Raw genomic sequence first — 26,053 nt, forward strand, 5'->3', positions numbered from 1 at the left:
ATTACATTAGGTGGGAAAAATGCAACAGTCATATTGGGGGCAGTAAAGCCATTAAGAGTCTTATTCTTGAATCCTGTTAAAGAACGGGGAAGTGAATTTTCCAGAGAATTCCTCGTTCTTTCACAGGGCAGCTCTTTAAAAGATCAAGTCAGGCCATCTTCTTAGGTTGTGATTAGACTTGGTAATTCAGTCACTCCACAAAATATTTTTTGACTGACTACGAGGTTTAGGGAACCATGCTACGTTCTGGAGATACAGGAGTGAGCAGAACACATGCAATGCCTACCACCGTGGAGATTACGGTTTAGTAGAAGACTACGCATTGGCTGCCTACCTTGCTCAACTAGGTTAAGTCAGTCTGTTGACATGCTAAAAAGTTAAATATCTGTGGAGTACAGGGTATTATATAAGGATATAGATGATTTGGTGTTGAGATATTTTGTAATAAGTCCTGCTAAATCTGGAAGCTGCAATAAAGTCCTGCCTGGGGTCAGCAGCCTCCCCAGCAGCAGGCACTACTGCACACTAGGGCAGAGACAGTCGCCAAGTCAGCCTTTTGGGGGCTCTCTGGGCACAGGGTGGGCTAAAGGACACTTTTCACCTACTTACAAGGCACGGAACATTCCAAGTGGGCCCACACTCTGTGCTATGTACATAATCTCGTTGAATACTCACAATTACCCTGGAAGCAGGTTTTGTTGTTTCTGCTTTATAGAGAAACTGAAAGTCAGGAAGGAAAGTTACTTGTTCAAGATCAATAGCTAATGTCATGTCTGAACTCAGATCTGTTGACTCCAAAGTTCTTGCTTTCAGGGGATCATGACACACTCTCTCTTAAACCAGATAAATTAAGATCTGCAATGTAATATCTTAAAACTGAAAACCTGCCAAAGTCATCATTTGTGTAATAGAGAAGACGTACTTTCAGAAAGAAGTTGTTTGACTGTTAGATCCATAAGGATGGGGTTTGGCAGTAAAATATTTTCCCTCTACCTCACCCTTTCTTTTCTTATCTCAGAGTTTTAAACTACAGAAGTACCCTTTGATTTTACACACACACACACCCCTACATCAGTTTCAAAAGATGTATTTCACATCTGGATCTACTATTTCATTTTTTGCCCCAGTCCAGACCACAATAAAAACACCAACACAAAAACATGAGTAAAGGGAAATATTGTAGGAGCATTCACATGGGAATTGTTATTTAGAAATCATGTCCCTGAGCTCCACTTGTTCTGCCTCTCTGATCCAGTCCCCAATTCTCCAGACAATGTAATAGTTTGTCATACCCTAAAGGAAAACAAGAAAGCCAAAAACTACTTCAAAGCACAGAAAGTCCTCACTAACTTAAAAGAAATGATCAAGCAATTTAATATGGAAATGAGTCAAACTTATTTTAAAAAACAAACATAATTTGAGTCCTATTGAATGAAGCAAAAGAAATAATTAAGTTTTTTTTGAAGCAGATTATTTTGGAAGGAAATCAGGCTTTTGTAAGAATTCCTATGCTTGTTGAGTGTGGTCAGGTGGTTGCAACATGGGTATGGAAATGTAGAATTCATGACCGCCTTCTCCAAATCGTGAACGTCTGATGTACTATAATCCTTCAGAAAACTTGTTTACAAACTCTGTGCTGTTGTTTGGATGTCTATAACATCAGTATGACTTTTACAGTATCATTTTTAACTAATGACTCGCATAAGATTGTAGGAACTTACGATGCAAGTGGAATCGTCCTGCCATGATATAGTCTGACAGGCAGAAGGCCACCGTATGATCAAAAGAGTGGTCAGGAGACATCAGTGAAAAAGAGGTCTATGTTTACATCAGTGTCTGTGGGCACTTAATGTATAATGGGTCACGAATGGACATGGAGCCCAGACAACCATGAGGGCACAAGGTCAGTTTTTGGAAGGAGCTAAGGAGGGAGATGTGTATTGATAGAGTCTGAGCTGTATGCTGAGCTGTGGGAAAATCCAAAGCCTGGGTTGGAAAGGTGAGGTGGCTATAAAAATGGAAAATGAGGTGAGAAATGAGACAGAACCCAAGATTAACAGCAGGGGCAATGGATGGAGAGGGTTTAGAAAAGGATTCCTTTCTCCATACTAATGAAGACAATGTTGCATAATTATTAATTTATAAGTATCCATTATATGCTAGAGTCAGCATTAAACATGCATATGATATACTCATTTTGTATATTTATTTATTTTTGAGACAGGGTCTCACTCTGTCATCCAGGCTGGAGTGCAGTCGCATGATTCTAGTTCACTGTAGTCTTGACCTCCTGGGTTCAAGTGATCCTCCAACCTCAGTCTCCTGAGAAGCTAAGACTGCAGGCACATGTCACCATGCCTGGCTAGTTTTTTTATTTTATTTTTTTACAGAGATGATGTCTTACTATGTTGCCCAAGCTGGTCTTGAACTCCTGGCCTCAAGCAATTCCCTTGCCTTGGAATCCAATAACACTGGAATTGTAGGCATGAGCCACCACACTCAGCCTGATATACTCATTTTTGAGCAAAGGACTTCTAAGCCATGGCTTGTTAATCTAACACCGATGATAGTGTCTCAGGCAGAAGCCACAGCCCAGAAGACTTCCCAGCATGGGAAGGCATAGGAGACCAGCTGGCATCAGGCACATTCCACAGAAATACTGAGAAACTTATGAAGAACAAACAGACCCGGCAGTAGCAAGAGGAAGATACCTGGCCTGAGTAGCACTAAATATGTCCCAATTAAACAGAACTACAATCCCAACTAAGTAACTGTCATGACCATTAATAAATTCAAAACGTGTGTTGCATGATGACCTGATTCAGTACCGTTACTGATTTAGTGCACTGTAGTGATTATTAATAATCCTCAGCTACTGCATGCTTCTCTGAGTGCTCTGGGAATTAACATTTGCATGGATCCTTGAATGAAGATGATACTGGAAGTGAAGCTCAAAAGAGAATCATTTGGGTGGTCAAAATAGGTCCTGATGAAACTGCTGATACAGATGCCTGAGCATTTCATGGAATTCTGGGCCATTTCCTCTCCCTGGTCATCTCATGTCTTGTGATCTAACCAGCTCTTAGGGGTTCCTTGGTCAAGCACTCTGGCCCTGCTTCCTTCTTTCACTCGGCTGGCAACTCTCACATAGACTTCAATGGCGAAAAGCTGTCAACAGTTCATAAAAGGATCAAACACCTTAAGATGTTATATACAAGTTCCAGTGATGTTTTCAAATATACTTCCTTTCCTAGTTCCTCACAGATAACCTTTTGGCATCCAGTGAAGTAACGTGGAGGGCAGATACCCAGTTCTGATTTGGGGAAAATTTTTCCACCCACTAGTTGTCATCATACATGGTTTGATTCAACACATTTCATCAATGGAACCTTGTGATGTTCCTGTTAGCAACTTTTTTTTTTTTTTTTTTTTTCCTGGGGAATAGGGGTCAAGGAAAGGCCTTTCAAAGGAGGCCAACTGTAAAGAGCTGGACTTACTTTCATGTCTGCCATCACAGCTTTTAACCATTGCTCTCCAAAGAGAAGCAAAAGAAAACACAGCTTTTCATGAGGCCTGTTCCTTTCATGCCAGCCTAGTTCCAAGGAAAAAGATATTCCAAATCAAGTAGAGGTTTCAGATTTTTTTTTTTTTAATTTCCAACTCTGAGTCTAAATATTGGTAAAGAGAATGCTTAAAGAGGACTTAAAAGATAAAGAACAAAGTATTTTGCTAACATCATATCCATGGCTAGTGGGATTGCTTTGGAGTGTGTGTGTGTGTGTGTGTGTGTGTTTTGATTTCTGGGACAGGAGGCAATGAATGGATAAACTAGCAAGGAAAAAGTGAGACTGAGCCATTAACTCATTGGTAAGAAAATCACAATCTCTGGTAATCTATGAGAAACATTTCCTAAGGACCTTTTTTGAGACCTTGCAGCTTTTCTCAGTTGAAGTTTCTCATGTGAACCACAAAACAGACAATGATTTAAGTGACTATTTTCTCATTTCTCCCTAGGATGGCACAGAGCTAGTACCATCCTGGAATATGCATAGAAAAGAAGGTAATTCACTGTGTACAGTGGATTTCTTACAACAATTAGGGCTTAGTTCTATCCCTGAAATGGTTGAGGAAAACCATTAGAAAAACACCACACCTAAGATCCAAACCTAGAGACAGACCAAATACAAATTGCCTTTCCAAGAAGCACAAATGATTAAAGTGGTTTAAAAATAAATGTATGCACATACTTGAAATTTAACTTTCATGTAGTCACAAAGTTTAGGGAAAATTCTTTCTGATAGATCTAAAAGTTCCAAAAGTCTTTTAAACCTTTCGATGATGGGGTTAAAAAAAAAAAAAAGGAAACGAAATTCCTTCACTTTGGAGTCAAATGACCAAACACAGGCACACTTCCCATAATATTAACTCTGTAGCAATGCATTAACTTTTCCTTCTTTCCAACAAAAACATTTTGTTGTTGGATGATGTGCATCAGGGGCCTACTAAATGTTTCAGTTACAGCTGGGTGCAGTGGCTCACACCTGTAATCCTAGCCCTTTGGGAGGCTGATGGGGGAGAATCACTTGAGGCCACGAATTCAAGACCAGCCTGGCCAACATGGTGAGACCCCCATCTCTACAATTTTTTTTTTGATTAGCTGGACAGGATTGTGCATTCCTGTAGTCCCAGGTACTCAGGAGGCAGACGCAGAAGGATCACTTGGGCCCAGGAGTTCAAGGCTGCAGTGATCCATGATTGTGCCACTGCACTCCATCCAGAATGGCAGAGCAAGACTGTCTCCACACACACACACACACACACACACACACACAAAGTTTTTAGCTGTAAATTAGACAATATCTGTTGTCAAGGCTCTCATAATCATTGCAGGGAGTAGGACAAGCATACAAGATGGCCCTGGGAGCAAGAGACAGAGATAGATGAGAGAAAGATTAAGGAAATAGAATCTTTACGAGTTAGTAATCAACTCTATGTGTAGATTGAAGGAAGGAGCTGATTTGGGTGGTTGGCTTTTTCAGGCCTTAAATGGAACATACGTGAGGTAAAATTGATTTGTTGTGGCTGTCATTATTGTGGTTGCTATTACCATGTGTGGTGGGAGAGATGGTGACAGCCAGCTTAGTGCTAGAAGAATTTGAGATTCAGCTAAGGCCCTCAAATGAAAGTATACTGCAAATAGTTGGACACAGCTCTGAGTTTCAGGAGAGAGGTCTCACTGGAGATGCAGATCTGAGAATTACTAAAGATTGTGAAATATGTCCAGCTCATTCATGGAAGATGTGTTTACTGAGGAGAGGAAAGGTCTTTATTTTTGAAAACTTGAGAAAGAAAGCTATATTTTCAGTTGCACATTCAAAAGATGATTTAAAAGCAGCCATCAGCGAAATCCATAGTATTAACTTTGATCTGAGCAAATCTTTGCATGCTTGCTGCTTTAGGGACTGAATTCAATAGCTTTGACACTGTTTTCTTGGATGCAACTCCTTTTTCCCCTTTCAAATGCTGTAATTCTCCAGTTTTTCCCTAAGCACTTGACTTCCCTGAGAGAGACCCTAAAACCATCTGTGCTTCAATATGTCCTCTTTGGAAGTCCGTTTGATTATGCTGCCCATTGCAGGAGGAGATTTAATAGGAAGATTAGCTAATAGGTTTTAATATAATTAGTATCCAAGTAGCCAAAATTTTGCCAGACTCTTGACAGCTTAAAAATATCTACATCTACTCTTGTGACAAAAGAGACAACTATGATAATATAAAATTTTAAACACTGACTTCTGTCTATAAACCATTACACAAAAAACGTTCCCATGACAAATATTGAAACATTGTATATGCATAGCAAATATTGAAACATTGTATACATCGCAAAATACTAAGAAAGTAATGTAATCTGAAAAGTAAAATTTAGCATACAGTGAAAATGAGAGATTACATATAGTTACTTTCGCCTAGGTAAGTGAATAAAGTTATCGAATATTAGTGATAATATTCCAAATCATATGTAGTAATTAATTGGTGTAAAAATCAATGAGTATTATAGATTAAAATAGATTTTTTTCTAAATGAAACAAAGTAATTAGCTCCCATATCTTCATAACTATACTCCCCCTCAGAAAGGGTTCCTTACTATGTAGATTCAAATCCTTGCTCCATAGCATAACCTTGGGCAAATTATTTGACTTTTCTAAGTCTCAACTTTCTCATTTTACAAATGAGAAATACCATTAGAACTTTTGTTTAAGGCTAGTGTAAGGAATAAATGAGAGAACAGAGTCTGGTACATATGTTCAATAAATATTGAAGTGATGATGACTGAAAGTGGTTTTGAATTGAGATGTGAGTCAAAACCACACCTTATGAAAACAGGACATTAAGCAGTATTATAAAATATGAGACTTTTACAATATGATACTGATGGAGAGTCAGAGCTGCTGCATATGGCTGTGCAGTCTGCACACGGAACAATTCCAGGGCTCCATTTACAGATATGGTGATATGCACAGAGCCTGCAGTATTTATGCAATGCGATGGCCCTGGCTAGAGCAAGAAATTAACTCACATGGAAAAGAACTTTTCTTCCCTCTCTGAATTCACAAAGATTTTTTTTTTTCTCATTTAATCTTAGAATTCTTAACCTCTATATACAGTTCTTCACCTCTGCTCCTTTACCTAAATCAATGATTCCAAATAAATATCTCTGTGGGCCAGGAGTTGAAAAAGTATTGTGTGAACTAAGCTTGCTATAATCAAAAGAAAGAAGAGGCATTACCTACAGGTATTCATATTCAAATGGTTTTGAAACACTGCATAGACCAAATAAAACACATTTGTATGCCTTAGCACACTAATCAACTTTGTGGCCTTGAGTCATGTAATTTCAGTTTTTTTAATCTAGAAAAATGAAAGGTAGGATCATTTTCTTACAGTGACTCAAGAATGATGATCACAGAAACTCAGAGATTCAGCTCTTGTTCAGTCTTCTCTTCTATCCCCAGAAATTATTGTCTCCTGAATCAGCTAAAGATGGTGGTCTGAAAAACAGCCTGTTTCTGCAGAAGCAGCTCAATTCCCCTCCTCCCACTGCTCTGTTGCATGGTCTCTATTTATTTGAGTATTGCTTTTTAAAATTACTTAAGGGAATAACTGTTTGTTATAAATTATAGCATTGAAAAATATAGAAAAACAGAAAAGAGAAAATTTACCTATCATCATATCTCTGAGTATATAGACATACATATTTGGTTTTTCCTCTAGTACATATTCACATATTAGTTATATGGAATTGGGATCATTCTATGTATGCTCTTTTAAAATATACCTATGTTGTTTTTAAGATTTAAATCAATGTATCTTTTTAGAATAGTTTACAGAAAAGTTGCAAGTATAGTACAGAGTTGCCATATACCCAATACCGTTTTTTCTATTGTTTACATCTTGCATTACTGTGGAACTTTTATCACAACCAATGAACCAGCATGGATACATTGTTATTAACTAAACTACACACTTTATTCAGATTTCACAAATTTTCCCCTAATGTCCTTTTTTCTGTCTCAAGATTCCAATCAGGATACCACATTACATTTAATATTCATGTCTCTAATTCTCCTCTTGGCTGTGACAGTTTCTCAGATTTTTCTTGATTTTTATGAACTTACTATCAAAGGGGTGCTGGTTAAATATGTTGTAGAATGCTCCTCAGTTTGGATTTGTCTGATATTTTTTCAAGGTTTTGTAAACATTGTGAGTTTTTGGAAGGGAGTACATAGAGGTGAAGTTCCATTTTCATCACATTGTATCAGGAGTATGTGTATCAACATGACTTATCACTGATGATGGTAACTTTGATCACCTGGTTGAGTAGCGTTTACCAGCTTTCTTCATTATAAAGTAACTTCTTCCACCTTTTCATATTCTACTCTTTGGGAGCAAGCTGCTAAGCACAACCCATTTAAGGGGTGTGGAGTTAAGCTATATCACCTTGAGGGAGGAGAATCTACATAAACTACTGGGAATTTTTCTGTTTAGGAGATCTGTCTCTTTTTTATTTATGTGTTCAGTCATTTACTTATATCAGTATGGACCCATGCTATGTATTTTAAACTTTGGATTATAATTCTATGTTATGTTACTATTTTATTAGGTAGGCACAAAATTAATTGCAGCTTTTGCACTTAAAAGTAATAGCAAAAACCGCAATTACTTTTGCACAACCCCCAACTTACCATTTATTTTGTTGTTCAAATTGTTTGGCTATTAGAAGCTCTTTCAGGCTGACTCCTGGGCCCCTCTCACATGCCTTCATCCTTTCACTTTTTGAGCACTTCCTAAATTCCTGGCACAACAAAACTTGTTCCAGGCTCAACTTGTATATTCTCTGTCCCAGCTCTACAATATGTCATTTTTCCAGGGAGTCATGGTTCCTTTTATTGGAGAAGAGTATTAGAAACCAAGGTCTGAGCAATTGGTGTGTTTATTCCTATCGTGATGTCATCATTTCTAGGCCTTTTCAGCAGAAAGATCTAGGAAAACTATGTATGTGTACCAAACCATGTATTGCATATATCTATGATTTCTTCTGTGCCTATTCTTCTGAATCTGTATTAAGATAAACATGAGTTCATACTGGTGTCTCCAACTCTAATCTATTACCACATGGTTCATTCTAACCTAGCTTATCTGTTACATCCCTCTTCAATCATAAGAAATCTGGTTCCAACCAGCTGCTATCCACTTATGTATTTGTTCAGTTCCAGTAAACATGTTCAGCAGTTTCAGAACTGTTAAACTGTTAAACTGTTATCCTCAGGAGAAACAAATTTACCAACTAGAAAACAGTGCTTATGTTCAATCTTCAGTTAAAACACCATTTTCATATGAACTGGGCATGGTGGCTCACACCCATAATCCCAGCATTTTGGGAGACAAAGGAGGGTGGATCACTTGAGGCCAGGAGTTCAAGACCAGCCTGGGCAACATGGCAAAACCCTGTCTCTACAAACATACATAAATTAACCAGGCATGGTGTCATGTGCCTGTAGTCCCAGCTACTCAGGAGGCTGAGGCAGGAGGATCACCTGAATCCAGGGAGGTTAAGGCTGCAGTAAGCCAAGATCACACCACTGCACTCCAGCCTGGGTGACAGAGTGAGGCTGTGCCTCAAAAAACAAAAACAAACAAAAACAACAACAACGACCAAAAAACCCCACTGATACGGTTTGTCTCTGTGTCCCAACAAATCTCATGTCTAATTGTAATCTCCACATGTTGGGGGAGGGACCTGGTGGGAGGTGATTGAATCATGGGGGTGAACTTCCCCCTTGTTCTCCTGATAGTGGGTTCTCAAGAGATCTGGTTGTTTGAAAGGTGTGTGGCATTTCCCCGCTTGCTCTCTCTCTCCTGCTCCACCATGGTAAGACACGCTTGCTTTCCCTTCACCTTCTGCCATGTTTGTAAGTTTCCTGAGGCCTCCTAGCCATGCTTCCTGTTAAGCCTGCAGAACTGTGAGTCAATTAAACCTCATTACTTCATAAATTACCCAGTCTCAGGTAGTTCTTTTTGGCAGTGTGAAAACAGACTAGTACACCCACCATTTTCCAAAGTCACTTAGGTGAGCATCTTATTCTCCCCAAACCCTTCAGTGAGGTTATGTCATATATTTGTAATACAATTATGTTCTTTTGTCAGAGTCTACAGTTTATCCTGAGATCTGTTGACCTCTTGGTCAATTTTTTATTTGCATACATTAAGGTTCATTCTTTGCGCTGCAAAGTTCTCTGTGTTTTGACAAATACATAGAATCATGTATCTGCCACCACAGTACCGCAGATTAGTTCCATCACATTTTAAAGAGGCCCAATGCTTCCCCTAGTCAAATACCTCTTTCCCCCTAAATTCTTGGCACCACTGACATGTTTTCCATCCCTATCACTTTGATGTTTTCCAGAATACCATATAGTTTGAATTGTATTGTCCATGTAGCCTTCTTGCTCTGGCTTCTTTCACTTGTAAAATGCATTTGTGACTCATCCATGTAGGTTAGTGAAATGATGGCTAATAAATACTACTCATTGCTGAATAGTATTTTATTGTATGGATATACCACAGTTTGTTTATCCATTCACCTACTGAAGGAAATCTTGGTTAATTCCAGTTTTGAGTAATTATGAATAAAACTGCTATAAACATTTGCATGCAGGTTTTGTGTGAACGTAAGATTTTAAAAGAGTTAGGTAATGCCTAAGATAATGATTGCTGGGTCATATGGTAATCCTATGTCTAACTCTATAAGAAATTTCTTCCAAACTGTCTTCCTAAGTGGTATACCATTTTGCATTCCCACTAGCAATGAATGAGAGCTCTGCATTCTTCACCAGCATTTGATGTTGCATTTTTTTTTAATTTTAGCCATTCTAATAGATGTGTAGTGGTATCTCATAATTGTTTTGATTACATTTCCCTAGTGACAAATGATATTCAGCACCTTTTCATATGCTTATTTGCCATCTGTATATCTTTTTAAGTGTAGTGTCTTTTCAGATCTTTTGCCCGTTTTTAATTGGGTTATTTGTTTTCTTATCATTGAGTTTTTGAGTTCTTTATACCTTCTAGATAAAGTTCTTGTCAGAAATATTACTTGAAACTATTTTCTCCCAGTGTGTGGCTTGTCTTTTCATTCCCATAGTAGTGTCTTTCATGGAGTAAGAGTTTTAAATTTTGATTAAGTCCAATTTACCTATTTTTTCTTGCCAATTATGCTTTTGGTGTTATAGCTAAAAACTCTTTGCTTAACCCAAGATTACACAAATTTTCTCCCATGTTTTAATCTTTTTCAGAAGTTTTATGGTTTTACATTTAACCTTTAGGTCTGATAAATTTTGAGTTAATTTTTGTATAATGTGTGAGGTATACATTGAGATTCATTGTGCTGTGCATGAATCCCTGATTGTTCCAGTACTATTTGTTGAAAAGACTATCATTTCTCTATTGAATTGTCTTTGCACCTTTGTTAAAAATAGGTTAACTATATTTATGTGGATCAACTATTTCTGGGCTCTCAACACTTTTCACTGATGTATGTGTCTATCCTTTTCCTATTTCCACATTGTCTTGATTACTGAGGCATTACAGTAAGTCTTGGAATTCAGTAATAGGAGTCCTCCAACTTTGTTATTTTTTTCAGAATTGTTTTTCAGAACTAGAATCCTAGTTCTTTGCTTTTCTGTGGGTGGGGGGGGGGTGCTATATTAAAAATCACACTTTTGATACCCACAAAAAACTGCTGGAATTTTTATTTTAAATCTGTAGGCCAAATTGGGGGAAATTGGCATCTTAACAATCTTTGAGTATGACATAGCACTCCATTTATGTAGGTCTTCATTGATTTCTTTCATTATAGTTTTGTAATTTCAACATACGGATCTTATACATATTTTAATAGACTCATATCTAACAACTTTTGCTGCTATTTTAAACGGTATATATATTTTTGCTTTTATTATTATTTTTAATTGACACATAATAATTGTACATATCATGGGGAACGTGTGATATTCCAATACGTGTATAAAATATGTAATGCTTAAATCAGTACAATTAGAATATCAATCACCTCAAACATTTATCATTACTTGTATTGGGGACATTCAAAATCTGTTCCTTTAACCATTTGAACATATGCAACAGATTGTTGTTAATTATAGCCACCCTATCACGCTATAGAACACTAGACCTTATCCTTCTAACTAGCATTACTTTTGTAATCCCCTCCTTCCTTTACCATTAACCAATCCTCTCCTTCCTCTACCATTCCTGATCTCTAGTAACTGTTCTCTACTTCTACAAGATAACTTTGTTAGCTTCCACATATAAGTGAGAGTATACAATATATTATCTTTCTGTGTGTGGTGTATTTCACTTAATATAATGTCCTCCAAGCTCATCCATGTTGCCACAAATGACAGAACTTCGTTCTTTTTATGGCTAAATAGTATTCAATTGTCTATATGTACCACATTTTTTTATTCATTCATCTGATGATGGACACTTAGGTTGAGTCCATATCTTAGCTATTGTTAATAATGGGGCAGTAAACATGAAAAAGTAGACATCTCTTTAACATACTCCATATTTCTTTGGATATATACCCAGTGGTGGGATTGCTGGATCATATGTTAGCTCTACTTTTAGTTTTTTAAGGAACCTCCATATTGTTTTCCATAATGGTTGTACTAGTTTACATTCCCACCAATAGTGCATAAGAGTTACCTTTTCTCCACATCCACCCCAGCATTTGTTACTTTTTATCTTTTTAATAAAAGCCATTCTAACTGTGGTAAGATAGTATCTCTTTGTGGCTTTGATTTGCATTTCCCTGATGATTAATGATTTGAGCATTTTTAATGTACCTGTTGGCCATTTGTATCTCTTCTTACAAGAGATGTCTATTCAGCTCATTTGCCCATTTTTTAATGAATTATGATTATTATTTTGCTGTTGACTTTCTTGAGTTCCTTATATATTCTGTGTGTGGTGGATTTAATCCCTTGTCAGATGGATAGTTTGCAAATATCTTCTCCCATTCTGCAGGTTGTCTCATCACTCTGTCAACTGCTTTCTTTGCTGCACAGAAGCTTTTTAGTTTGAAATAATCCCACTTACCTATTTTTGCTTTTGTTCCGTGTACTTTTAAGGTCTTCTCCATAAAGTCTTTGTGCAGACCAATGTCCTTAAGTGTTTACCCTATATTTTCTCCTACTAGTTTTATAGTTTTGAGTCTTATGTGTAAATCTTTAATCCATTTTGAGTTGATGGTTTTATATGGTAAGAGATAGGGTTCTACTTTCATTTTTCTGCATATGGCTATCCAGTTTTCCCAGCACCATTTATCGAAGAAACTGTTCCTTCCACCAATGAATGCTCTTAGTGCCTTTATTTACAGTTAGTTGCAGGGTGGGGAGTGCTGAGGAAAGAAACTGGGAAGTGAGAGCCATAGAGTTTGCAGCTATGATCCTTCCACTGGAGACATTCACCTGACTGCTGAAGATTGAAGAGAAGCTGAAACAGGAGGAGGAGTTGCTGTCCTGTATTCAAGACAGCCTGGAGAAGAGTGACCAGCTCACCAAGAACATGATGTCTATCCTGTCATCATATGACAGTCACCATATAAAGCTGGAGAATTCCATCATTCCAGTGCACAAGCAGACAGATAATGTGCAGCGTCTGCAAGACAATTTCGAGAAGACGCTATCCATCCTGGACCACATCATCAGCTCCTACCATGTTACCAGTGACACTTAAGAGATCTTCAGAGAGGGCCCCACAGGTAGGCCAGAAGAGTGTCTGGGAAGCATGGCTAAGATTCAGAAGGCTGTGGAGTATTTCTAGGACAATAGCCCAAACAGCCCAGAACTCAACAAAGTGAAGCTGCTGCTTGAGCAGGGGAAGGAGTCACTAGAGTCCGAGCTCTGCAGCCTGATGACCAGGCACAATAAGATTGTCTTCCCTGTGCTCATCCTGGATCTGATCAGTGGTGGTGATGATTTGGAGGGATAGGAGGTTATGTCCCTGGAGCACCTGCCCAAGAGTATGCTCCAGGATGTAATCCACATCTCCTGCTGGCTGGTGGAAGACAGCTGCAACCAAGATTTTATGAATGTCTACTACTAAATTTGCTCCATCCAGCTGGATCACTTCATCAAGGCCTGGAGAAGTATTTCTGGAAGAAGAGTTCTTTTTCTGGAATTCCCTACTCTCCTTCTATCCCCAACAAGAGGAAAAACACACCTGCCAAAAAAGCCAGTCAAGTGGCCAGGGACAATTCATAAGGCTCAATACCTTCTGAAAACAGTATTCCCAGCATGGTCTAGTTGGGGAAAAGGGATGCTCCAACTTCCTTCCTTTGGAAGGTCACCAGCATAATTTTAAAGTTAAGTACCTGTCCAAGGCCTTGAATGACAAGCATAGGCTGCTGGTCAGGAAAGATGGTGGATATGGAGACTGATACCTACATCCACTGTGTCAGTACCTTTGTCGAGCTGGCCTAGAGTGAGTACCAGTTGCTGGCTGACATAATCACTGAGCACCATAGGAAGAAGACCTGTGACTCTGATACAGGGTGTACTGGATGGGCTGATACTTGAAGGGGAGAATGTTCTCTCCCGCTCGGAGACCATCATTCGACACGACTTCTCCATGGTGCTTACTGTCTCCTCCATCCCGCATCATCTAAGCACAGCAAACCTGAGTTTGACCAGGTGCTCTAGGGCATGGCTGCCATCAGCAAGAACAAATCACCTGGCCTCATCATCTCCCTAGAGGCCATTTGAGCCAAAGCACTGGAGGACGTTGTGGACAACATCAAAAATGACCTTGACAATGAATGCAACGTGCCCAAGGATGGCACCATGCTCACAAGCAACATCATCCTCTTCCTGCAGCAGCTTCTGGACTTCCAGGAGATGGTGGGTGATATGCTGGCTTCCCAAGAGGCCAGTTCTTCAGCCACAGCCATGGTTCAAAGTTCAGCAAGTGACTGCTAAGCATCTGTATCTGTGAAATTCTGGGCAGCCTGCAGTTGAACTTGCTGAGCAAGTCCAAGGTGTATGAGGACCCAGCTCTGAGCACCATCTTCCTGCATAACAACTACAACTACATCCTCAAGTCCCTGAAGTCTGAGCGATCCAGATGGTGGCTGTGACTCAGAAGATTGCTGAGTACCCCCACTGGGAGCACATTGAGCAGTAGATCGACTTACCAGTGCAGTTGGCTAAAGGTGACTGAATATTTCACAGAGAACAATATACTTATGTTCCAACCAGGACTCAAACTCTAGAATAAGGAGCAGCAGATGATCAAAGAGTGTTTCAAGGGCTTCAATGATGGCCTTGAAGAACTGTGCAAGATCCAAAAGGCCTGGGCTATTTCAAACACAGAGAAGGACAGGATTTGCTAAACCCCAAAAAACATTGTCAAGGAAACCTGTAGGGCCTCTCTGCACAAGTTCAGCAGCATGTCCTTCACCAAGAACCTGGAGAAGTACCTGTACGCATGGAGCAGATGGATGACATGACCAATTGCCTTTTCAACACCTCTGCCTGAGTCTTCTGCTAGCCCTGCCTGGTTCTGCCAGACTAGCCAGGTCATTGGACAGATAAACCCGTGTTAACTTGCCTCTGGGCTGGGTGAGTTTGAAGTCCTTTGAGAAAGAGGCTTGTCTTCACTGCCCCATCCAGGAGCCTCCTCCCTGAGCCCTCTAGTCCTGGTTTCTGCTTTTTCCCTGTAGCCCACGTTTCCAACAAAACCAGCATTCTCCCAGAAAGCTGGATTCCTTCTCGTCTTGGGTTTTGTGATGCTGATAGCTTTCGAAATAGGAGAGGAGAGAAAGAAGACAGAGGTCTGTGCCCACAGCTGCCTCATATGTACCAAAAGCAGTAGGGCAGAACAGCACTACCTCTGTCCTCAGTCAAAAGTGGGTACTAGAACTTCCTTTTCAGCCCAAAATGTGGGTAGGTCTCAGAGGAGTAGTCAGAAGACCTGGGGAAAAGCAATCAGGTTCTCCTGGATTTTGTGCAGAAAACACATTCCCCATTGCCCACAGACCTGAGATCTGGGGCTGCTCCATTTCCCAGGAGTCCCCTAGGTGACTGGGAGCAGGACTGCATGCCTGCTCGCCATTCCCTCTGGGTTCCAGTACACTGCAGGAGGCATTCAGAAAAGGAGCCCTGACCCACCCTCTGTGGCCTGCTTCCCAGGCCCTCCGTCTCCCACTTCCCAGCATTAGTGCCTCCTGGCCCAGGACCAAACAGCAGCGGTTGCAGAAGGCTGCATACCTATGGACTGGGAGACTGGTGGACAGTGGAGAGAAATTCAGGAGCAAAGTAAGGTGAAAAGCAAGGTCCCACCTACTTAAGATCAGAAAAAATAGCTGAGTTCAATGAATACAGACCCTTGAGGTGTACTTGCACTTGGGAATGGGTTTATTTCAAGCTCTTTGCTTATATGCTAATGGAGGGAGAGCTCGGGGTGGTTCAGGGTCTTCCGAGGATAGAGAAGAGATCTAACTTTCCTCTCCAGCTCTCCAGAGACCCTGTCTTGCCTCTACCCCCAGTCATGGGAAACCAAAACTGCATCCTAAAGTCTGCAGCCCAGGCCCAACGCTGTCATAACCTGGGCTGCTTGCCATGGGGTGCAGCCTCTCTAGGGTCTGAGTTGGACTTGCACGCTGTCCACATTCAGATTCCCGTGAAGTTGAATTGGCTGCACAGCACCCAGGCCACATACATGAGAAAGAAGTCACAGTCAACAGTCTCAGTCCAGCTTCTCTTTGACCCCTTTATTCTTCTGGGTGCTTCCATGCAGAGAAAGGAGTTGTTTTGCAGGCCCCCCCCCGAGCCGACCCAACATGAGCAGAAGGATGAAACCCAGGGGTCATCAGCCTGTATCTCTCCCTTCTGGAAAGTCTCAATTAATTAACATTTGGGTCTGGCCCATTGCGGGTCATCTTCAGTGGAAAAAACACCATCTTAGGGAGGCTCTGCAAGGCAATATGTTATCTTGGAGAGTTGAGGTCACCTGGGCCTTTAGGGAGGCCAATCTTGCTCCCTGATGCAGACCTGCCTCTAACAAGAAAGGATATGGTGGAGCCCAGGGACAGGAGAGCCAGCAGGGTTGGTGCAAGGAGCCATGACCACCTAACAACTCCTGCACCCTTATCCAGCCCTAGGCAGGCAACCTGCCAGTTCTTTTCTGTTTAGACCTGCACTTAGGCCTCATTCCTTACCCCTCACCCCCAGGAAGGTGCCTCAACCTTCACTCACTTTCAGGATTAGACCCTAGATTCTCATAATCTTGCTTTTCCTCTCTCAGGACTAGGCTGGGTTTGCTCGTAGCCCCAGAGTTGCCCCAGGCCAGCAGCCCAACCAGCAGCACAATCTCTGTGGCACTGAGGAAGAGCAGCAGCAGCAGGACGCTGAAGTAGTAAACTGGAGGTGGGAGGGCAGGTGGGATGGTTAGGGGCCGGGTCCTGTGCCTCTGATGTCCTGGGAGTTGAGCAGAAACACCCTGGTGTGGATGACAGCAGGTGGGAGAAAACAGGCAGGCCAGGTAAGGAAGTAGAACTTACTGAGGAGCGGGTTGCAGGAGGAGCTGGGCAGGGCCTGCACCAGGGAGGAGTGTAAGAGAGGTAGCCCAGCAGCAGTGTCACCTTGGAAGCAATGCCCTTGATTGTCTGGAGGGGCAGCAGCCCCCCAGCACGTGACAGCCAATATAAGTGCCCCTTAGGTGCCAATAGAGCTATGATGGACTTCAGTGCTGTGTTCTTCAGGCTCAACTGGAAGGGGAAAAATTAGGACTCTCCAGGGGGAGATGGGGAGTGGGCAGCAGGGGTATGGGTTCATGCCTCTGGCTCTGTATCCCTCACCTTCCTACCTCCATTAGCCCTCCTGTCAGCCTCTTCCTGACTTGACTCACTGTCACCTGGAAGCAGGGCACCAGCTGCTAGGGTGGAAATCATGAACTACATACTCCCTCTTGACACTCACGGTCTCATTCACCACGTGGGCCTGGAACTCCAGCTCCATCGCTGAGAAGGGTGGGGGTGAGAACAATGAATAGAAACAGGAGATCCCTGTCCCCAAATCTCCAGGGAGTGGGGCCAAAAGCAATCTGGAGCCCAGGGGTGATGGAGACTTCTGATGGCTTCTCGGGGACAGACTTGAGGACAAAACTGGTCTATAGGAGGGCTTCCCAAATCTTATTTTGCAAAATTTCTAATTGTCTGAAGGTCTTTATCAGATTCATAGATGAATTTTGATTGTAAAGAAATCAATGAACTTCCCACCAAAAAAGAAAAAGAACATCAGTTGGCTGAAAATAAGTGGACTTATTTCTGGGGTCTGTATTTTGTTCCATTGGCCTATATGTCTGTTTTTATGCCAGTAACATATTGTTTTGGTTACTATAGCTTTGTAGTTTGATAGTGTGATTCCTTCAGCCTTGTTTTTGTTTTTGCTATTGTTGTTTTTGCTCAAGATTGCTTTGGTTATTCAGGGTCTTTTCTGGTTCCATACGAATTTTAGGAATACTTTTTCTGTTTCTGTGAAAAATGTTATTGGTATTTTCATAGACGATTGCATTGAATTTGTAGATTGCTTTGGTGGTATGGTCATTTTCACAATATGAATTCTTCTGATCTATGAACATGGGATGGCTTTCTTTTTTTGTGTGTCTTCAACTTTTTTCAGCATTGTTTTATAGTTTTCTCTGTAGAGATCTTTCACCTTTTTGGTTAAACATATTCCTGGGTATTTTATTTATTTATTTTTATAGCTATTGTAAGTGAGGCTGTTGTCTTGTTTGTTTTTCAGATAGTTTATTGTTGGTGTATAGAAACTCTATTGATTTTTTTTACTTGATTTTGTATCCTGCAACTTTGCTGAATTTGTTTATCGGTCCTAAGCGATTTTTTTTGGTGGAACTTAGGGTTTTCTATATATGAGATCATGTCATCTGCGAACAGGGATAATGTAACTTCTTTTTTTTTTTTTTCCAATTTGTATACCTTTTGTTTCTTTCTTTGGCTTAATTGCTCTGGCTGTGGCTTCCAGTACTCTGTTGAATACAAATGGTGAAAGTGGGCTTCCTTGTCTTGTTCAGGTCTCGGAGGAAAAGCTTTCAACTTTTCCCCCATTCAGTATGATGTTGACTATAAGTTTGTCATATATAGACTTTATTGCATTGAAATACATTCCTTCTATACCTAACTTGTTGATAATTTTTATCATGAAAAATCATTGAATTTTATCAAATGTTTTTTCTGCATTTATTGAGACACATAGTTTTTGTTCTTCCTTCTGTTAATGTGATGTATCATGTTTATTGATTTGCATATGTTGAACCATTCTTGAATCTCTGGGATAAATACCACTTGATTATGGTGAATAATCTTTTTAATGTGCTGCTAGATTTGGTTTTCTTGGATTTTGTTGAGGATTTTTACATTTATGTTCAACAGGGATATTGGCCTGTAGTTTTTTGTTGTTATTTTGTTTTTGTCTGGTTTTGGTATCAGGGTAATGCTGGTCTGGTAGAATGAGTTTGGAAGAACTCCCTCCTCTTTAATTTTCTGGAATAGTTTTAGAAGAATCGCTATTATTTCTTCTTTAAAAGTTGGATAGGATTTCACAGTGAAGCCATCAGGTCCTGGGCTCTTCTTCGATGGGAGACTTTATTATAGATTCATCTTGTTGCTTATAATTTGTCTGCTCATGTTTTCTATTTCTTCTTGGTTCAATTTTTTCAGATAATATGTATAGAGAAATTTATCCATTTTATTCATTTCTGCTAGATTTTCTAATTTACTGTCATATAGCCGCTCATATAATCTCTAGTGATCCTTTGTATTTCTGTGGTATCAGTTGTAATGTCTCCTTCTTCATTTCTATTTTATTTATTGAGTCTTTTCTCTTGTTTATTGGTTAGCTTAGCTAATAGTGTATGGATTTGTTTACATTTTTTAAAAACTTGTTGATTTTTTGCATTTTTTTAGTCTCAGTTTTATTTATTTCTGCTCTGATCTTTATTATTTCTTCTACTAATTTTGGGTTTGGTTTTTTCTTGCTTTTGTAGTTCCTCAAATGCATCATTAAGTTGTTTATTTGAAATCTTTCTACTCTTTTGATGTAAGAGTTTATTTCTATAAACTTACCTCTTCATACTGCTTTTGCTGTAACCCATCTGTTTTGGTGTTGTGTGTGTATTTTCATTTGTTTCAATAAATTTTAAATGTTTCTTCTTAATTTCCTCATTGCCCCGTTGGTCATTCAGGAGCACGCTGTTTAATTTCCACGTGTTTGTACAGTTTCCAAAGTTCATTTTGTTATTGATTTCTACTTTATTCCATTGTGGTCAGAAAAGATACTTGATATGATTGCAATTATTTCAACTTTTTGAGACTTATTTTGTGGCCTAATATGTGTTCTATCCTGGAGAATGTTCCATGTGCTGGTGAAAAGAATGTATATTCTGCAACTGTTGAATGAAATGTTCTATAAATGTCTGTTAGGTCCATTTGGTTTAAAACGCAGTTTAAATCCAATGTTTCTTTGCTTATTTTCTGTCCGTCTGGATAATCTGTCCAATGCTGAGAGTGGGGTATTGACGTCCTCAACTATTATTGTATTGGAGTCTATCTCTTCCTTTAAATCGAATAACATTTGCTTTACATGTCTGGATATTTCTATATTTGGTGCATATATATTTACAATTCTTATATCCTCTTTCTGAATTGATCCCTTTGTCATTATAAAATGAGCTTCTTTTTCTCCTTTTCCTTCCCCAGAGGAAGATGTGCTGCTTCAGCTCAGGCCTGGGGCACATGACTGTTCCTGGAAGCCCAGACATCATGTCCCTGAAATGCAGGGTGCCACTTCAACTTAGGTATTGGGGAGCATGACCATTCTGGATGGTCAAGGAACAGTTTCCAAGGGATGCAGGGCACTGCTTCAGCTTAGGTACCAGAGAGATATGACTTCTCTGAGTAGCTAAAGTACTATTTTCTTCAGCTTCTGCCCAGGGAGGCACAGGGAGGGGTAAGTAAAGCACTTCCACCTCTGCTTGGCTCCACAGGGAAGGGTGTAATAGATATTTGCATCAACTTGTGGATGTCAGGGCACCAGTCTGGGGTGGTTCGGTGGTGGCTGAGCCTCAAGGATGAAGGGGAGCTATGGCTACTTGCCCCTGAAGCAAGACACATTTCAGCCATAGTTCCAGTTGGAAGATTGTGTAGCACAGCAGCTGTGTGGGACACCGGGGAGAGGGCACAGTGTCAGCTCCTTCCCTGTGGAAAGCACAGCTATGTGGACTCCAGGCAGCTCCCTCAGCTGGGCTTGGTGCTTGTGAGAACTGCAGAGGACTGCAGTGGTGAGATTTATAGGTGTCCAGGGTGCTGATGGGGATTGCTAGGATCCTTTTGCTTACTGCCTCACCATAGGGAGAAGTTTCTCCTGGTTCCCAGCTGATCCCAGTTGGGAGATGAAGTGGTAGAAGCCAGGCATTTTCTTACATTCTCCATGTGGTCCGCCTTAGTTTCTGTGCTCAACAGGTTTCCGTTACTCCCATGATGCACTACAGAGGTCCCTCTCAGTTATTTTTGTTAAAACATAGTTGTTTATTCATTGTTCTGGCTGTCTTTGATGAGCACTAGGGGGTTCTACTCAACCATCTTGCTGATGTCACTCCAGCTTATATATTTTCAATTTGGGAGTTCACTTTCTCTTTGCCAGTATATAGAAATAAAAATTATTTTTTTATAGTGATCTTGTATTCTGCAACCTTTGCTAAACTTACCAGTTCTAGGAACTATTTTTTAAATTCTTTGAGATTTTCTATACAGACATGAGCAAATAGAGACAATCTTCTCTTTCTTTCTTTCTTTCTCTTTCTTTTCTTTCTTTTCCCTCCCTTCCTTCCTTCCTTCCTTCCTTCCTTCCTTCCTTCCTTCCTTCCTTCCTTCCTTCCTTCCTTCCTTTCTTTCTTTCTTTCTTTCTTTCTTTCTTTCTTTCTTTCTTTCTTTCTTTCTTTCTTTCTTTCTTTCTTTTTCTCTCTCTCTCTCTCTCTTTTTGTATTGATTGCACTGGCTAGAACTTACGGTATAATATTGAATAGGACTGGGGATAGAGAACAGCCTTGCCTTATTTCTGATCTTAGAGGTCCTCCTCAGTGCTCCTGTCATCTCAGGCTATTGTTATGGACCCAGAGGCTGCTCCCCACCATTTTTTTTAAACTATTCTCTTCCCATAGTTTTATTGTGTTTTCACCAGTACCCCAAGTATAGCAGTGTTTATAGGCCATCCTTCCACAGAATCAGGCTTCTGTTCCATAAGTAGTAAGGGAGGGAAAAGCGTCTGAGTGGAGTTAAGTGCCCCTCCAACAGCAGTTGCTTCTCATCCTCCATGCTGCACCCAAAGGACAACTTGTTAAACTTAACTTTCTTCATTCTTTTTCTGGGAGTACCTGGTGACATTTGTGGAGAAAAACCTGAAAAGGACAATTTCAATGCCCCAAGGGGCTTCCCATTCTTACACCAGCTCCCCATTGGCCTCTACCACATCCCCAACCACCCCATTGAACTCCTTTTACTTGTGTTCAGTTGAATCCACCTATGTATGCCAGCACATGCATTTCTCTTCCTGGGAGCACCTGTTTCTCCTTAGACTGGGGCCAGTTGGTTGCCCTGCAACCTTAGCTCCTTGATGGGTTCAAGGAAATGCATAAATTTGCAGTTTGTCTGGTTTGGTAAGAATAAGAGCAAAATTCCTTCCAGCTGTTTAGATCCTTCAACAGAAACAAAAAATAACTTTTTTGAATAACAATTAAGACACTGTACTGCTCACAGAGAGGTCCATATAGAGTTGTCTTTGGTTACTGGCTTAACTTAAAGGGACATTTTCCAGCATCTATTACTTCTGATTCCTACAGATGAAGGAAAATAATATCCTTAAATTCCTTTCTTCAGGAACCTACTTGGGTGGCACCAACATTTGCTTTCAGTTGGATAAGTATATCCACAAAAAGAAAAGTGGTGATATCTATACATTAAACCTAAAATGGATCTGGAGAAGGTTCTTTATGAATCTCAGGCCATTGTAACAATTGAAAACCCAGCAGCCATTATTCTCTGAGTATACCAACCAGCCTGCTGTACTGGAGCTTGCTCCTGCCCTAGGATCCATCTGTTTTGTTGGACACTTTATTCCCAGAACATTTAGGCAGTTTTCTAGGATCCTCCTCCTTCAGTGAACTGAACATTAATATCTTCCAAAGGCATCTGCTAGTAGCCTGCTGACTACTGCACTACATAACACAGATCCCTCAACTCTATTTTGCATAGGATATTGACATCTTATGCAAAAATGGAGGTACTCACTCAAAGGGTCTGACATAATGGTTGCTGGCCTATGAGGTCCTGCTTGGGTGTGGCACTATTTCCCTTGAGCACCTGTGGGAAGTCATACCTGATCTCTGCTTCTACAGTGATACTAGACAGATTGAAAAGGAAGAACAGATTGCTGCTGAAAAGGCAGAACAAAGAGAAGTTTTGGAGAGAATGCATTACTTATGTTGACATATTTACTGCAACTCAATCTGAGCTTGCAGATTCATCTGAAAGAGTCTGCATCTATTCAGCATTGATGAAGAATGAAGTGCTCAGATTGTTGCTGAAGACAGATCTATGGCTGCCAATTGACCCCAGAGTACAGAACTAGGGTGAATAGAAAAGAAGTCTCAGTTTGAGATATAATAATAATAGCAACAGTAATAGTGATAATATTTATGAAGTAAACTTAAAATTTAGAGTAGATTCCCCTCCCTGAGAATAATAAAATGAAAAGAACAAAAGTATGTCTAATGTTTATTGAGCATTTATTCTGTTGAAATTGAGCATTGAGCCAAATGCTTTCACATACATTTTATCAGTTAGTTTTTACAAAAAGTCTAATATAATAGATACTTTCCCCAATTTATAGATGATGAAACAGGTTCAGACAGGTTAGCTGACATGACTTAGATGTGTGTCCCCTCCAAATCTCATGTTGAAATGTGATCCAAATGTTGGAGGTGGGGCCTGGTAGGAGGTATTTGGGTCTTGGAGGTGGATCCTTCATGAATATCTATCTTGGTGCCATCCTCACAGTAATGAGTGAGTTCTTGCTCTATGAGTTCACACAAGATCTGGTTGTTTAAAAGGAGCTGAAACCTCCCCATTCTCTCTGGCTCTGTCTCAGAATGTGATAAGGTTTGGCTGTGTCCCCAACCAAATCTCATTTTGAATTCCCACATGTTGTGGGAGGGACCCGGTGAGAGGTAATTATTCAATTACCACGGTAGCAGGTTTTTCCCATGCTGTTCTTGTGATACTGAGTAAGTCTCATGAGATTTAACGGTTTTAAAAAAAGGAAATTTCCCTGCAGAAACTCTCTTCTCTTGTCTGCAGCCATGTGAGATGTTCCTTTCACCTTCTGCCATGACTGTGAGGCCTCCCCAGTCACATGGAATGGTGAGTCAAATAAACCTCTTTCTTTTGTAAATTGCCCAGTCTTGAGTATGTCTTTATCAGCAGTGTGAAAATGAACTAAAACACCATGTGATGTGTTGACTCCCCTTTTCCTTCCACCATGATTGTAAGCTTCCTAGGGCCCTCACCAGAAGCTGAGCACATGTTGGTGCCATGCTTATACAGCTTGCAGAACCATAAGCCAAAATAAATCTCTTTTCTTTATAAGTTACCCTGTCTCAAGTATTCCTTTATAGTAACAGCAATGAATTGACACAGAAAATTGCTATGAAGGAGTGGGGCATTGCTATAAAGTGACCTAAAAGTGTGGAAGTGGCTTTGGAACTGGGTAATGAGCAGAGGCTGGAAGAGTTGAGAGATCTCAGAAGAAGACAGGACGACAAAGGAAAGTTTGGAATTTCTTAGAGTGGTTGTGACCACAAAATGCTAGTAACAATATGGACAGTAAAGGCCAGTCCTATGAGGTCTCAGATGGAAAAGAAGAATTTATTGGGAACTGGAGTAAAGGTTTATTATGTCCTAGCAAATAATTTGGCTGCATTGTGTCCATGTCTTAGGGCTTTGTGGAAGGTTGAACTTAAGAGTGTTGACTTAAGAAATTTAGTGGAAGAAAATTCTAAGCACCAAAGCATTCAAGAAGCAGTGTGGCTGCTTCTAACTCCCTGCAATCAGATACAGGAGCAAAGGAATAACTTAAATTGGAACTTATAATTCAAAGAGAAGCACAGTGTAAAAAATTGGAAAATTTGCAGCCTGTCCCTTTAGTAGAGAGAATAGAGTATTTTCAGGAGCATAACTGAAGCAGGCTGTAAAGCAACCATTTGCTAGAGAGATTTTCATGACTAAAAGGGAGCCAGGTACTAATAGCGAAGACAATGATAAAAAGCCTTGAAAGCATTTCAAAAGTCTTCAGGACAGCTCCTCCTATCACAGGCCCAGAGACCTAGGATGGAAGAATGGTTTCAGGGGCCAGGCTCAAGGCACTGCTACCATGCTCAACCTTAGGACACTGCTCCCTGCATCCAGTTGCTCTAACTCCAGCTGTGGCTCAAAGGACCCAGATATAGCTCAGGCTGCCACTTCCGAAAGTGCAAGCCTCCATATGCCTTGGTGGTTTCTATGTAGTCTTAAGCCTGCAGGTGCACAGAATGCAAGAGTGAAGGAGGCTTGGCAGCGTCTGCCTAGATTTCAGAAGATGCTTGGAAAAGCCTAAGTGCTTAGGCAAAACCCTGCTGGGGGGATGAACCCCCACAGAGACACTCTACCAGGGCAGTGCTAAGGGGAAATGTGGAGTTGGAGCCCTTAGACAGAGTCCCCACTGGGGCCGCCGCAGTGGAGCTGTGGAAATGGGGCCACCATCTACAGATCCTAGAATGGCAGAGCCACCAGCAGCTTGTAACCTCAGCATGGAAAAGCCATGGGGGCAGAACTTCTCAAGGCCATGGGAACCTACACAGGACACTAATGTGCCCAGGATGTGGGACATGGACCCAAAGATTGTTTTGGAGCTTTAAGATCTAATAACTGCTCTCTTGGGTATCAGACTTGTATGGGGTCCGTGGCCTCTTTCTTTTAGTTAATTTCTCCCTTTTGGAACGGGAATATTGACCTAATGCCTGTACCACCATTGTATCTTGGAAGTAAACAACTTGTTTTGATTTTACAGGCTCATAGTTGGAAAGAACATGCCTTGAATCTCAAATGAGACTTAGGACTTTGAACTTTTGAATTGATGTTGGAACAAGTTAAGATTTGGGGGGACTATTGGGAGGGGATAATTGTATTTTGCAATGTGAAAAGAATATGATATTTGGAGCACAGGGTCAGAATGACATGGTTTGGATGTTTGTCCCCTCCAAGTCTCATGTTAAAATGTGATTTCCCCAATGTTGGAGGTGGGGCTTAGTGGAAGGTGTTTGAGTTGTGAGGGTGGATCCTTCATGAATGTTTTGGTGCCAT

The 26,053-nt window shown here is 40.5% G+C and overlaps 1 pseudogene; it reads left to right on the top strand.

Annotated features, from left to right (window-relative positions):
- The first annotated feature begins 12,351 nt into the window (after positions 1-12,351).
- On the top strand, positions 12,352-18,109 carry LOC110743308 (annotated as a pseudogene).
- The last annotated feature ends 7,944 nt before the right edge of the window (positions 18,110-26,053 follow it).

The sequence above is a fragment of the Papio anubis genome, chromosome 3 (genome assembly GCF_008728515.1).
Source record: "Papio anubis isolate 15944 chromosome 3, Panubis1.0, whole genome shotgun sequence".
Taxonomy (NCBI): domain Eukaryota; kingdom Metazoa; phylum Chordata; class Mammalia; order Primates; family Cercopithecidae; genus Papio; species Papio anubis.